The sequence below is a fragment of the Myotis yumanensis genome, unplaced genomic scaffold, assembly GCF_028538775.1.
Source record: "Myotis yumanensis isolate MYYU_CA2020_CCGP unplaced genomic scaffold, mMyoYum1.0.hap1 SCAF_1, whole genome shotgun sequence".
Classification (NCBI taxonomy): domain Eukaryota; kingdom Metazoa; phylum Chordata; class Mammalia; order Chiroptera; family Vespertilionidae; genus Myotis; species Myotis yumanensis.
In genome coordinates this window covers 58,762,398-58,775,210 of record NW_027223752.1, presented here as the reverse complement: position 1 = coordinate 58,775,210, position 12,813 = coordinate 58,762,398, and the positions used below count along the sequence as shown (strand labels likewise).

General features: G+C 45.6%; 1 protein-coding gene and 1 long non-coding RNA gene across 5 annotated transcripts in view; one reads left to right on the top strand and one right to left on the bottom strand.

The window, feature by feature from the left end:
• Positions 1-8,072, bottom strand: part of ZNF280D (zinc finger protein 280D) — a 126,706-nt gene extending 118,634 nt beyond the window's left edge. For 3 of the 4 annotated variants that reach the window (XM_070422072.1, XM_070422083.1, XM_070422092.1), the window contains exon 1: positions 7,933-7,993. The gene's annotated coding sequence lies outside the window, so the exon portion shown is untranslated. Of the gene's footprint in view, positions 1-7,932 lie in introns of all 4 variants that reach the window. The other variant, XM_070422102.1, reaches the window with a different exon arrangement.
• On the top strand, positions 7,850-12,052 carry LOC139014998 (uncharacterized). The gene is made up of 2 exons (XR_011472398.1): positions 7,850-8,467; positions 11,665-12,052. It is a non-coding gene; the product is annotated as an uncharacterized lncRNA (long non-coding RNA).
• Positions 12,053-12,813: the final 761 nt, after the last annotated feature.

The following is a 12,813-nucleotide window of genomic DNA, read 5'->3' as shown; positions in this document are numbered from 1 at the left end:
AACAATTTCCAAAAATAATGCTTTCAATTGTATCACTTATCAATTCCAAACTCTTCAATAACTCGTCACCAACATATGCACAGCTGAGTTATCATAGTCTTAGAAGTTTCCAGAATGCAGTGAGGTAAAGAGTAGGTCAAAAGCTTTAGGAACTGGTGTGTCCACCAGTGGTTGGTGCTGCCAGGCTATAAGGCTAGTCTTGCACAATCTATCTAGCCCAAGGAGAAGAGAATATGTAATCCCAAAATAGAAAGGCTGAGATTAAAATGAGGGAAGACGAAGGCATCACATTTTACTAAATGAATATATAGCATCTGGCACCCAGTAAGTATTACAATAAATGAAATCAACTTTTTCTGAGACTCAATTTCCTCCATTATAAAGAATGGATGATGATGATATACCCATCTCAAATAAGTATTTGTCTTGATGAAATATGGTAACTGTGCATCTACACTAATAAAAGAGAAACATGGTAATTAGCGTACGACTGCTACCCTTCCCATTGGCTAATCAGTGAGTATATGCAAATTAACTGTCAGCCAAGATGGCGGCCAGCAGCCAGGCAGCTGGAAGCAAACATGAGGCTTGTTTGCTACAGTGAAGGAGGACTCCAACGTTCCCTGCCTGCGCTGCCGGCCTCTGAGCTGGCAGTTTGAAACTTTGTAACAAATATAGAAGCTAAACAAAACCCCGGGATCTCAGAGCTGGAGTTATACATTGTTTTGATTATAGAACGCAAACAAACCAGCGGAAGCCTCAGAGCTAGAGCCAGAGCTAAAGCTGGCCCAGATTAAAAAAAAAAAGGAGCGGTTGGGAGCTTCAGTCAACAACCGCCAGCCTGAAAGCAGCCCTCAGCTCCTCACCTAGACTGGCCAGGCACCCCAGTGGGGACCCCCACCCTGAAGGGTGTGTGACCAGCTGCAAACAGCCATCATCCCCTCATCCAGGCTGGCCAGGAACCCCAGTGGGGACCCCCACCCTGATCCAGGACACCCAGCACCGGGATCAGCGGAGCCTCGAGGCCTCCTGGCACCGGATCAGCGTGACGGGGGCAGCGCCCAAACCCCCTGATTGCCCTGCGGCTCTGTGTTTTTCAGGGTGCGGCGTCCCAACCCCCTGATCAGCCCTGCTCTGTGACAGGGTGCGGCGCCCCAACCCCCCCCCCCACACACACACACACACAGGCCCTGCTCTGTGTGTGACAGGGTAGAGCCATAACCTCCCCATAGGCCCTACCCTGAGTGTGACAGTGGCGGCACCCCAACCCCCTGATCCGCCCTGCTCTGTGTGACAGGGGGCGGTGCCCTAACTCCCCTATCGGCCCTACTCTGTGCGTGACAGGGGGAAGCTCCCTAACCCCCTGATGGGCCCTGCTCTGTGCATGACAAGGGGGAGCTCCCCAACCCCCTGATGGGCCCTGCTCTGTGCGTGACAGGGGGTGGCGCCACAACCTCCCCATCGACCCTGCCTTGAGTGTGACAGGGGGCAGTGCCCCAACTCCCTGATTGGCCCTGCTCTGCGGGTGATAGAGGGCAGCGCCCCAACCCCCTGACCCGCCCTGCTCTGTGTGTGACAGGGGGCGGTGCCCTAACTCCCCTATGGGCCCTACTCTGTGCATGACAGGGGGGAGCTCCCCAACCCCTTGATGGGCCCTGTTCTGTGTGTGACAGTGGGGAGCTCCCCAACCCTCTGATCGGCCCTGCTCTGTGCATGACGGGGCAGCGCCCAACCCCCTGATTGGCCCTGCTCTCTGTGTGACAGGGTACGGAGCCCCAACCCCCCTGATGGGCCCTGCTCTGTGCGTGACAGGGGGTGGCGCCGCAACCTCTCCATCGACCCTACCTTGAGTGTGACAGGGGGCGGTGCCCCAACCCCCCAATCGGCCCTACCCTGAGCGTGACTGAGGGTGGCATCGCAACCTCCTGATCCGCCCTGCTCTGTGCATGACAGGGGGCGGCGCCCCAACTCCCCAATCGGCCCTGCTCTGAGCCCGACCAGGGGCTGCACCTAGGGATTGGGTCTGCCCTCTGCCACCCGGGAGCAGGTCATTATCTCCCGAGGGGTCCCAGACTGCGAGAGGGCACAGGCCGGGCTGAGGGACCCCCTCTCTCCCCCGAGTGCACAAATTTTTGTGCACCGGGCCTCTAGTATACTTTATAATCTCTAAAATACCACAATAAATTATTAGAAAGACATCTCTTGTGTTATAACTTCTCAAATGAACACAAATACAATGTGGTGTCAAAAAAGTAATGCCAGTTTTCTATTTACATTTTTCTATTCAATAAAGTTAGAAGATCTGTTACTTATTTATCCCATGTAACTTAAAAAAAAGCCATTTCTATGTTGCATTTTGTTTATAAGGGATCTTCAGCAGTCGGCAATCCTGTAGAGTTGAAAAAAAAGATAATCTATACCTTGAATAGGAAAAGCCAACTGAGGAATGAATGAGTAAACAAAGCAGGAGATAGGGATTAGAACATACCTAAAACCCTCAGACCCCTCTCAAAGCCTCTCAACCCTCTCAAGGTTTTGCATCTCAAACTTGCCAAAGGTAACAATTACCTTCAAAATAAGGAAAACACGGGGGGAGAGCCTACAAGTTAGGAGCAAATTATTTCATAGACTAATGATGTTTGCTTTGGTTAGTAGCCCTCAAACGAAAGGCATTCAGGAAGTTGTCATACCGAAGAAATATTAAATTTGGCAAAAAAAAAAAAAGTGTATGATTGATTAACTTCTAAGTATGAAATCTCCTTAGTCCACAAACCCCATCCAAAAAATTTTAAAAATATACATTAATATAATAAAACCATATTTTCGGAAAAATAATTATATTTTCCCAAACAAAAACTTGAGAGGAGTGGCACTGCTTTACATTTTTACAAATCTCATTAACATCTGTCTTAATAAAAAGAGCTAGATTCTCTTATCTGCTTCTGCATTCAATCTGTTGCACTATGTCACTCTGTTGAAGAAAATGCAGCCTCACAAGATAAATAGGTGGTAAAGGGAAAAACTTGCAGAACCTTTGAAAGTGTCTCAAGTCCCCAGACCACACTTAGAGAACTACTACACTAGATAAACTAAGTCAAAGCCTTTATTTAAAAGGCAGGCTAAATTACTATACTGGCTATATTAGCTAGTCAAAATTTTGAATATACCAATCCAAAGAATAAAGTAATAATTTTAAACTGTTATATTCAGTTCATGTGCACAACACTAAGAAAAAGCACTTATTAAGCAAGCATTAATTATGTATAAGGCATTGTGTTTAAAAACACAAAGAAGCAAAATCAACATCATTCCAAAAATCACATATTGTTTATCATTGTGTACTAAATCAGAAAAACAATGTTCACAATGAAAATAACTGAAATAAAAAATATTTTTGGTTTAATCCAGTTCACCAAAAGGCCTAAATATTATATCCTGATCCTACAGTGTTCCATTCAATCATTCTTTACTACGGAAAATCTCTAAAGGTAAAGTTTGGAAAGAAAGGAAGAAAAATATTAAAAATAATTTTTGGAACTTCAAAAAATAACTTTCTAAGTACTACCTGCATTCATTTAAGATGTAGTACAAAAGGCTGACAAACCTATCGTGATAGTAGGAGGAGAGGCAGACAGGTTTAATGTGTGTGTTGGAAAGGGTAGACCTCTAGATCTCATTGTCCAAATTAATCATTCACCTTCAGTATACTATCAGAGTCCATAGGAACAACTTTAGGGTATTTTTCTCTTTTCTTTTAGTTTTTTATTTTCTTTCTTGAGCAGTTATAGTTGTAAAGATTGACATTTTTTTTACCTTTAATGTTACCCTGAGATCTTCAAAGAGCAAAGGGAAATTTATTACTTTTAAATAGAATAAAACTCATTTTATCTTATGATTACTATGAGTCTACAGAATCCTTTTATAAATCTAAGATACATTATGGGATCTTAGTGATTTCAGTTTTCCTACACCTTGAAATATTTCGTTAATTCCATCATCTTAGATTTCACCATTGCACATCAATTATTAACAACTATGCTTTTAAAAAATAAAAGTAAAGTAATAAGAAAATAGGATAATCCAAGGATGAAATAAATCATCATTAATACATTATACTTCATTTTATTATCTTTTTTTTTCAGCTTATTGTTTTGCTTATTGTATCACCTTTCAGAAAAATGAAAGGCATAGAAGACTGAAGACATCATCTTTGTGGTCTGTGTTGGGAGGAAAAACTTTACTTCTACCCTTTTAGGTTGCAGTAGCTGGGGACCTTCAACTTGAACTAACAAAAGACAGCAAAAGCACACAATTTTTATTAATGTTTACATACCTCAGAGTTCACTCAAGAGGGGTAAAGCTCAAAGAAGCAGTTAGGCTCAGGGGCTTATATACCATTTTAAAGGAAAGAGGATTTGAGCTTTGAGAGACAAACCATACGGAAGTTCTAACTAGGAAATATGTAAAAAATAATGAACTATAATGAAAGATAAGGGTTATTTTAGTTAGGTCTGTTTATGCAAACTCATCTCAGTATCAACTCTGCATCTCAGATGGTAAGAGTTTCTCTTTCCTTCCTGGTATGGGGAAAAGGGTATGACATAAAAGGAAATTTATGCTCTACTTTAGGCAGACAATGGGAGAGCAAAAAACTCTTTATCTGTTGATTCTCAATTGCCTTCTGTTCAAACTAATCTTTATGTCAAAGCGGCACATAATTGGATGGCATATCCTGATCCTCTTCATATGCTTTTAGTTTTCAATGAATACAGTTAAAAACTCAGAACTTTTTATTTCCTACCCATAATAGGACAAAAGAAAATTGACAAAGGAGACATTTCACAATTATCAGATGAACCTGAAGACCAAGGCAAAGATGGATAGCAAGCACTTCAGACTCTAATGACAAGAGAAATTTCGGAAGTGTCACTGTCTTCAGATAAGATATCCAAAACAAATTTTCTCCAACTCAACAATCAATGAGTGAACAATATGCTTCTAAAAACTAAAAGTAACTTCTCATCAACTGTCACATGTGAACCTGGAACATATTTATCTTGTAAATACTGATTTGAGATATCAAATACTTCCCTAATAAGTTCTAGCTTATCATTTCTTTTGGGTCATTTTGCATGTACATCATCAATGCAATATTTGAATGTTTTGAAACCTTTGATGGTTCATAATTTTATTAAAGAGAGGGTAGGCATCTTCTTTGCTTCATAACTGCAAGATATTTTCAGTTTTAGATTTGTAGACACCAATTAGAATAATCAATCCAATGAATAAAAAAATTTGTCATGTTTCCTTCTAGTCACCACTGTATACATCTGTGTTCAACACTTGTTCACTTCTGAACTGTATCAAGTTGAATTTTAGAACACACATAAAGGATGAATAGTCATATGCCCTTTTAGCAAAAGAGCACAGTCTGCATTCTTATAAAAATATTGCATAATGTATAATGTGAAATACACTGTATGACTTAAGTAATCCCGCCAAAATATTAAGCCTGATCTATTCAAAAAATACAGGCAATTGAGGGTACAATGTAAACCCAAAGAGAAGGAAACTGTCAATAAAATACAGAATGTGGGTTATGCCACTAGATCACTGGCCTAGTCTCTTCAAAAGGTCGATGCCATCATACACACAAACACACATACACACACACACACACACACAAAGACGGAACAACACTAAATTAAATGAAATTAACAAATAAATGTAATGCATGATTGGATATTGATAAACGATTAAAAAGGCTATTTGGGGAACTACAGGGAAGATGTGAATACTACAAACATATTGTAGATTGTAGGAATTAACTTTAAGTGATTGTGGTATTGTGGTTATATAGAAAATTGTCCTAACCTTATGATATACATACTGACACACATACCGTACACTTCAGTGTGAATTGTCATATCTGCAATGGACTTGAGAATGTTCACCAAAGAGAATGTGAAATGGGCCCAGTGGGTGCAGTGGTGGTTGAGCTTTCACCAAGGAGCCATTAGATTCCTGGTCAGGGCACATGCCCAGGTTGTGGGCTCGATCCCCAGTAGGGGGCGTGCAGGAGACAGCTGATCAGTGATGTTCCTCTCTTATCCATGTTTCTATCCCTCTCCCTTCCTCTTGCTCTCTCTCTCTCTAAGAATCTCTAAATATATGTTCATTTTTTAAAAAGAGAGAAATGGGTAGATAAAGCAAATGTGGCAACATGGTAATAACTATTAAAACTTTGGGGTAGGTATGTGTTCAAATGTGCTATCTTCAACTTTTCAAAGTTTGGGGAAAAATACGGTAACACAAAAAATAAAAAAAAATGGTTGCAAGGTTCAGAAATGAATTCTTAAACTGTAAAACAAGAGGCAAGTGAGTGGTATCTAAATTTTGTAGGTGAGCCTCCTTGCCTCTTCTCTCTTAAAAAATGAAACATAATATAGTGAATTGAACACTGAATGAGGACTCAGAAGACCTAAGGTTCTGGAATTGGCTCTACCACTTCCCAGCCATGAGCTCATTAAAGAACTCTCCCCCCTGGCAGGTGTGGCTCAGTGCATAGCATCCGCCTGCGGACTCAACCCTGTTTGATTCCCGTCAAGGGAACATACAGGAGACAGCCAATCAATGATTCTCTATCATCATTGATGTTTCTCTCTCTCTCTCTTCCTTCCTCTCTGAAATCAATAAAAATATATTAAATTTAAAAACAAAACTCTCCCGGAGGCTCTTTCCTCACCTTGGTTTCGGGATAGGTCTCAATGACAATTACAAACGTTAGATACTTTGTAAGGGTATTTGCACCGATGTTTTAAAACATCCAAAGCGCTTAATTTTCTAAGCGAACCTGGGCCTTCGCAGGCGCAGCAAGAGTTGGCACAGGAACCCCCCAATGCAGGACACCTGACCACTGCCCAGGGGCGGCTTTTGTACTTTAAAACTCTCAATTTTCTGTGTCGTGGCACTCAAAGACGTCTAATTCTTAAGACACAAACCAAACCTGAAAGCCATATGTAAATTAAAAATAGATTATAAATTAGAATAATTTTTTTTAAAAAACACCTAAATCTTCGCAACACAAAGAGAACCCCGCGAAGGAAGCTGCCTGTAGACGCGGGTTCCCTTGGACGCGTCTCCTCTCCAGCAGATTCCTCGTATTAAACGCGTTTTAACTCGGGACCACTCGGGGGGGCGCCCCTCGCGTCGCTAGAGCCGGAGAAACCCTCCGAGTGGGATCCTTCCTTCCGTCTCACGAGCTGAAGCCTGAAGCTATTTCGGAAACTGTGTCTCCAAGTCCGCGCTGTCCCTCCGGGCCTTTTCTGGAGACAATGAGACGGGGCGGCCGCGGCGGGGCAGGGAAGTCCCTGGGGCCAGGGCAGGGCGTGCGCGGGCCGAGCCGGCCACCTGGGCGGGGACCCCGGGCCCGGCTCTCCGACGCCCGCGAGTTCGGAACCGCCCGTCGTCCCTGCCGACGCCGGGGAGGCTCCGGGGAAGGCTGCTGTGAGAGGAGCCGGGTCTCCGCCACACATGGGCACAAAATGCGCGGAGACGACGGGAGTTGGCTCGAGAGAGAAAAGCCACCACCAGGCTGGGGGCGCCCGGGCGCACGGCCTCGGGAAGGGAAGCGGAGGAGGCGGCGCAGGAGGCGGCGGCGGCGGCGGCGGCGGCGGCGGCCTGCGCGGCCCCGGCCTGCGCCCCGAGCGGCCGCCGCGCCGCCGGGATGCCTCCCACGCCAGGGCCGGCGCAAGATGGCGGGCCGCCGGCCGCCGCGCAGCCAGTCCCCGTCCCCGCTCCCTGGGTGCTCTGGGCGACCCGCGCCGGCCTCGACACCCCCAGCCCGGCGCCCCCGGAATGAGGCGGCGCCGGCCGCGCGGGAGGGCCTCTGCCTGCCGCAGCGCGGGGCGGGCGGGGGCGGGGGGCGCTTACCGTGAGCGGAGCGGATCGGCCTGACTGGGGCCCTGAGGAGGAGGAGACAGAGGAGGAGGAAAAGGAGGAGCTCCAACAACTACACGGCCGCGACCGCGGCGGCGCCCATTGCGGAGCAGGCAGCTGAGCCGCGGGGAGGGGGCCGAGGGGTTCGCGAGGAGCCCGCGCGCTGCCTCATGGGTAGGCTCCGGGTCGGCCTGGGCGAGTCCGGGCTCCCGGTCTTCCCCGCGACCGGGAGGCGGGCTGGCATGTGCGCCGCCTCGCAGGCCCTCGAAGGCCGGCCGCCCAGCCACGCGCCCGCGGGGGGCGAGGCCCTGCCCGCCGGTCTGCTCCACCCGCCGGGGGCAGCCATCCCGCGGTCGGGGCTGCGAGGAATCGGAAGATGTGGAGACGAGCGTTGCGGGGCCTCCTTCGTGGACCTGCTCGTTCCCCGCAGGCTTGGAAGGAGGTCGAGGGAGAGGGGCACCGCTGCAGAGCAGCTCGACAGAGCTAAGGCGCGAAGATATCACCGGAGGAGAAAAAGAAGTGAAGTCAGGTTCGTTTCATAACTGGCCGGTGTTACTAAATTTGTTTCAGACACGCAGTTTTGCTGGTGTCTCCTTTAAATTCCTAACTCTGCCGTATGGATGCCCGTCATAACGAGAGGAAAAAAAGTTCAGATACGTGCATTTGCAAGAACACTTGCCAAGAAACGGCTCGCACACATACCTGATAGAAGTTGCATTCTGACCTGTGAGGAACGTTTCCTCTCCCGGTTGTCTTCACAGCATCAATGGCAGTGATGGTCCAGCTCTTGGGAGTGACTTGGATTTGAAATCTTGCCTCCTGTTAGATCCCGAACACACACACACACACACACACACACACACACACACACACGATCGCTGCACACAATATTCGATCAACTGAATACTACTATTCTTGCTCCCTATTTGAATTAGTTTCTTCTTCCTCATTATGACTGCTCCAGGCTCTTCTCTGCTGTTTATGGTGATAGTTGCTTCCTTACTGATTACCATTCCCAGATCCATCTTCCCCAAAGGTGACTTGCATCACCCCTAGAGGCCTGGTATGGCTACAAATAACCAGGACCTCTTTTCCCAACTGGGCCTAGATCTTCTACCCAGCTGTCCCTTTCTGGCTCACCTTGAAAATAAGCTTTATAGGAAAAGACACAAAATAATGAAAAATAACAAACGTGGAAAGCTAAACGGCACAATTTTAAGTCACTATATTTCAAATATTTGAAATATATATTTCAAATTTTAAGTCATTATATTTCTAATATTTGAAATATAGTGACTTAGCAAAGCATGTTAAAGTATGAAAGTGAACTTAAGATTTCACTCTGTATTCTAGAGCCTGGTCCTCAATTTGAAGAGACAGAAACTTCAAGTTGTTAGCCCTGTTAACGTAAAAATATACAAACCTGTACAGAATTTTTGTGAGTTTATTTGAGCCAAACTGTCAACAATTGCCGGGAAGCAGAATCTCAACGGATTGGGATAATGCTCCAGAGAATGGTGGTTTTTCATCTATTTTTATACATTGCAATGAAAGGAGGAGACGTAGGTGGGTTACATGAAATCCATTGGTGATAGATTAGAGAGGTGGGAGAAAGCAAAGTGGGGAACCCTCTGGGATTGGATAAAGAGTAAAATGATAGACACATACTTCTTTTACTTAGCTGGGTACAGGATAATTAACAGTCAATAATTAACATGATAACAATAACAAGGAATTTATGGTCTCCTGTCCTGGCACCCAGGGCATTTGGTTGTGGCCTGAGGGATCCTGAAAAAGGGAAGTTACAAGTTACCCTGACATTTCAAGGATATGTTACCGTAGATGCAAAAAGACAGACTCAAAGTAAAGCTTGACCTTGTCAGGGAAGATACCAGCCTAGGAGGTATCTACCCACCATAACTCCTTTTAGTTAAAGTTTAATTTCCAACCATCCTTTGTGGTTACTTTAGGTCTGAGTTTGCAAGGCTGCCATGCAGGCCTTCCATGAGCTTGTCAGGTTAGCATGTGGCCCCTTTAGTCCATAGCCCTCAGAGCTAATTTAAATCCAGGGGGATGATTCATGCCAACCAAACTTACTAGAAGCTGATATATAAAACAAAATCCCAATTTATTCCTTTTTCTTTCATGAAGAACATAACTGCCATGAAGACCAGAAAACTCTGGTCGACACATTGTCACTCAAAAGGAACATTTACATGAGAATCCAAAATACAAAGGATGTCTGATGACTATGAAATCAACACACAGGAAGTAATTTGGATGATTTGACTTCTCTATCCCTTGGCTTCTAGAACATTCGTCTCTTGGTTCTCTTGACTTACTGTCTACGCCTCATTTTTTAAGAGTTTCTCTTCCACTGATTTGTATTTTCTGCCCCTTTCCATTCTGTACTCACTGTCTAAGTCTCCTGATAGTACTCATTCTCCTTAAGTGAGATCATGCTCCACACTGTTCTGAGTGTAATGGATATAGGTGATTTCCCAGCTTCCATTCCACAACTCTGTTCTCTTCACTCATGCAATGTGGGTGGAATTACCACCCCCACCCCCAACTCCAAAAATGACCCCACCAGCCTAAAACTATCAGAATCACCCGTACCTCCCTTTGAACCAATTTTTGTTTCAAACGCCAATCAGAGTGAAGCACAGGACTTTTGTGTCAACAAAAGAGAAGTGTTTTCTTTTCCGCATGATATGGTGTTCAAATGTGAATACTGGAAGAGTTACAAACTTTTTTCTTTTTTGCTACTTGGGAGAGCCAACTGAGAATAAGACTAACATGTGAGGGAGGGAGAGCTGGGTGAATAAATCATTGGGAACGGAAGTCAATCCCTGAGATCATAAATTTTCAAATCAAACCTAACATGAACCCATTCTACCTCTAGACTTCTCTGTTATAAGAGCCAATAAATTCCCTCTCTGTTTAAGCTGAAGGAGTCCAGAATAAGACACTGTAGCATAAAAATTATTTTTAGCTAAAGGCATTTGAATTCCTGAAATATCTTATCTGCCTTAAAGGCAGAGCCTCCCCACAAAAAAAACAAACAAACTCAATTATCTTAAATCTCCTCCCAGGGAGCAACTAGGAAAGGTTGATTCATATCTTTAGAAACCATGAGAATTGTCACCACACCTAAACCACAACTTGTCACAAAACAACATATCTCTAATCTATTCCCCTAATGGCCCATTTATCTTTCCTAAAAGTTTCTTGTTTTCCCTCTTTCCCCCTTCCACCTAAAAAGTGTTTTGTTTTCACATCTCCTTTTACCCCTCCCCTTCACCTATTGAAAGGATATATAAGCCCCCAATTCTAATCACCCCTGTGAATCACATTTCTTTGTGAACTCCCCTACATAGTATGTGATTAAAATATTTTTTTCTCTTGCTAGCCTGTCTTTTGTCAGTTTAATTCACAAGCCTCCCCAAACTAAATCTAAGAAGGTAGAAAAGATTTTCCTTTCTGACAAAGCTTATTTGAGTTGGGTTTTCTGTTCCTGCAACTGAAAGGAACTGTGGTGTAAAGAATGATAAATATTTACCATCTTATTTTTTCTTGTGTACCCAGAAAACACACAGTTCCTAGCTCCCTTACTTCTACATTCTGGCCAGTGGAATGTAGACAGAAGCAATGGTTGCCCAATCTAAGCCTGACCCTTAAAACTTCAGTGATTTATACGTAGTTTCTTTCTGTTGTTTATGTTAGGTCGGAGGGAGCCCGGGATCGGATACATGCGGACATGGGATGAGACAATGGACTTCCTCTGGAATTTCTCACAGATCTGGAATCTCTCACAGATCAACGTGCCAGACACAGATACCTGCTTCTCCTTGAAGTTCACAGAGATCCCCACACAGATACTGACCCATTCCTGAATGTGCCGCCCACCCCCTGCGGCCGAGACTCCCTCAGTTGAATGTGTGATGATCCCTGCTGCGGGCACTTCCTCAGTTCAGGCCCCCGCCCTCCCCAAACACCTGAATAAAGAGATGTCCCTCCCTCCCTGAAGGCGCGAAATTCACTGGCCCCACCTTTTGGGCCGGTGGGTCTCGCCCGAGAACGCAAATAAACTTTCCTTTCCTTTCTTCTCTGATTCACTGGACTCTATTTCTTGCGCCGCTTTCCTGGGCCACCTAACATTTGGTGCCTTGAAACCCGGGTGGCGCGAGCACCTAGTCTTGCCGTCCCTCCACGGCTTGAGGTGCCCGCCTCTCCCTCCTTGTGGCCCAGGACCCGTCGGGACCTCGTTTCTTCAACTCGGCAGCCTCTTCCCGGTGGCAACATCAGCGGTGAGTCTTGCCCCGCCCCGTGCCGCTCCCCCGTGGCCACACACCTGCCGGCGTCTCTGTCCGTAAAACACGGCCGCATCAGAGACTGTCCTCCGGACCCTTCCAGGAAGGTTCCTTTGGACCTCAGGAGATAGTGGAGACGTCCCTAACTCCTTTGGTCTACTCCGTCTGTCCGTGGCGTGGTTCAAATTGCTAGGACGCTAGCTTTTTGGCCCCGCTACTGGCCACGGGGAACCAACCATGGGCAATCAAAACTCCAAACCTGACCCGAGCACACCTCTAGGGTGTCTGCTCACCAATCTGGCTGAACTGGGCCTGTCGCAGGACCTGCGTCCGAAACGTCTCATTCATTTCTGTAACGTGACATGGCCCCAGTATGAATTGGATAATGCTTCTAGATGGCCTAAGAACGGGACATTTGATTTTACCATCCTCACCGACCTCAGTAATTTCTGCCAACGAACCGGGAAGTGGCTCGAGATCCCCTACATTCAAGCCTTCCTTTGTTTGCGTTCTCGTCCCTCCCTCTGTTCTTCCTGCCCCACGGCCCAGGTTCTCCTGGCCC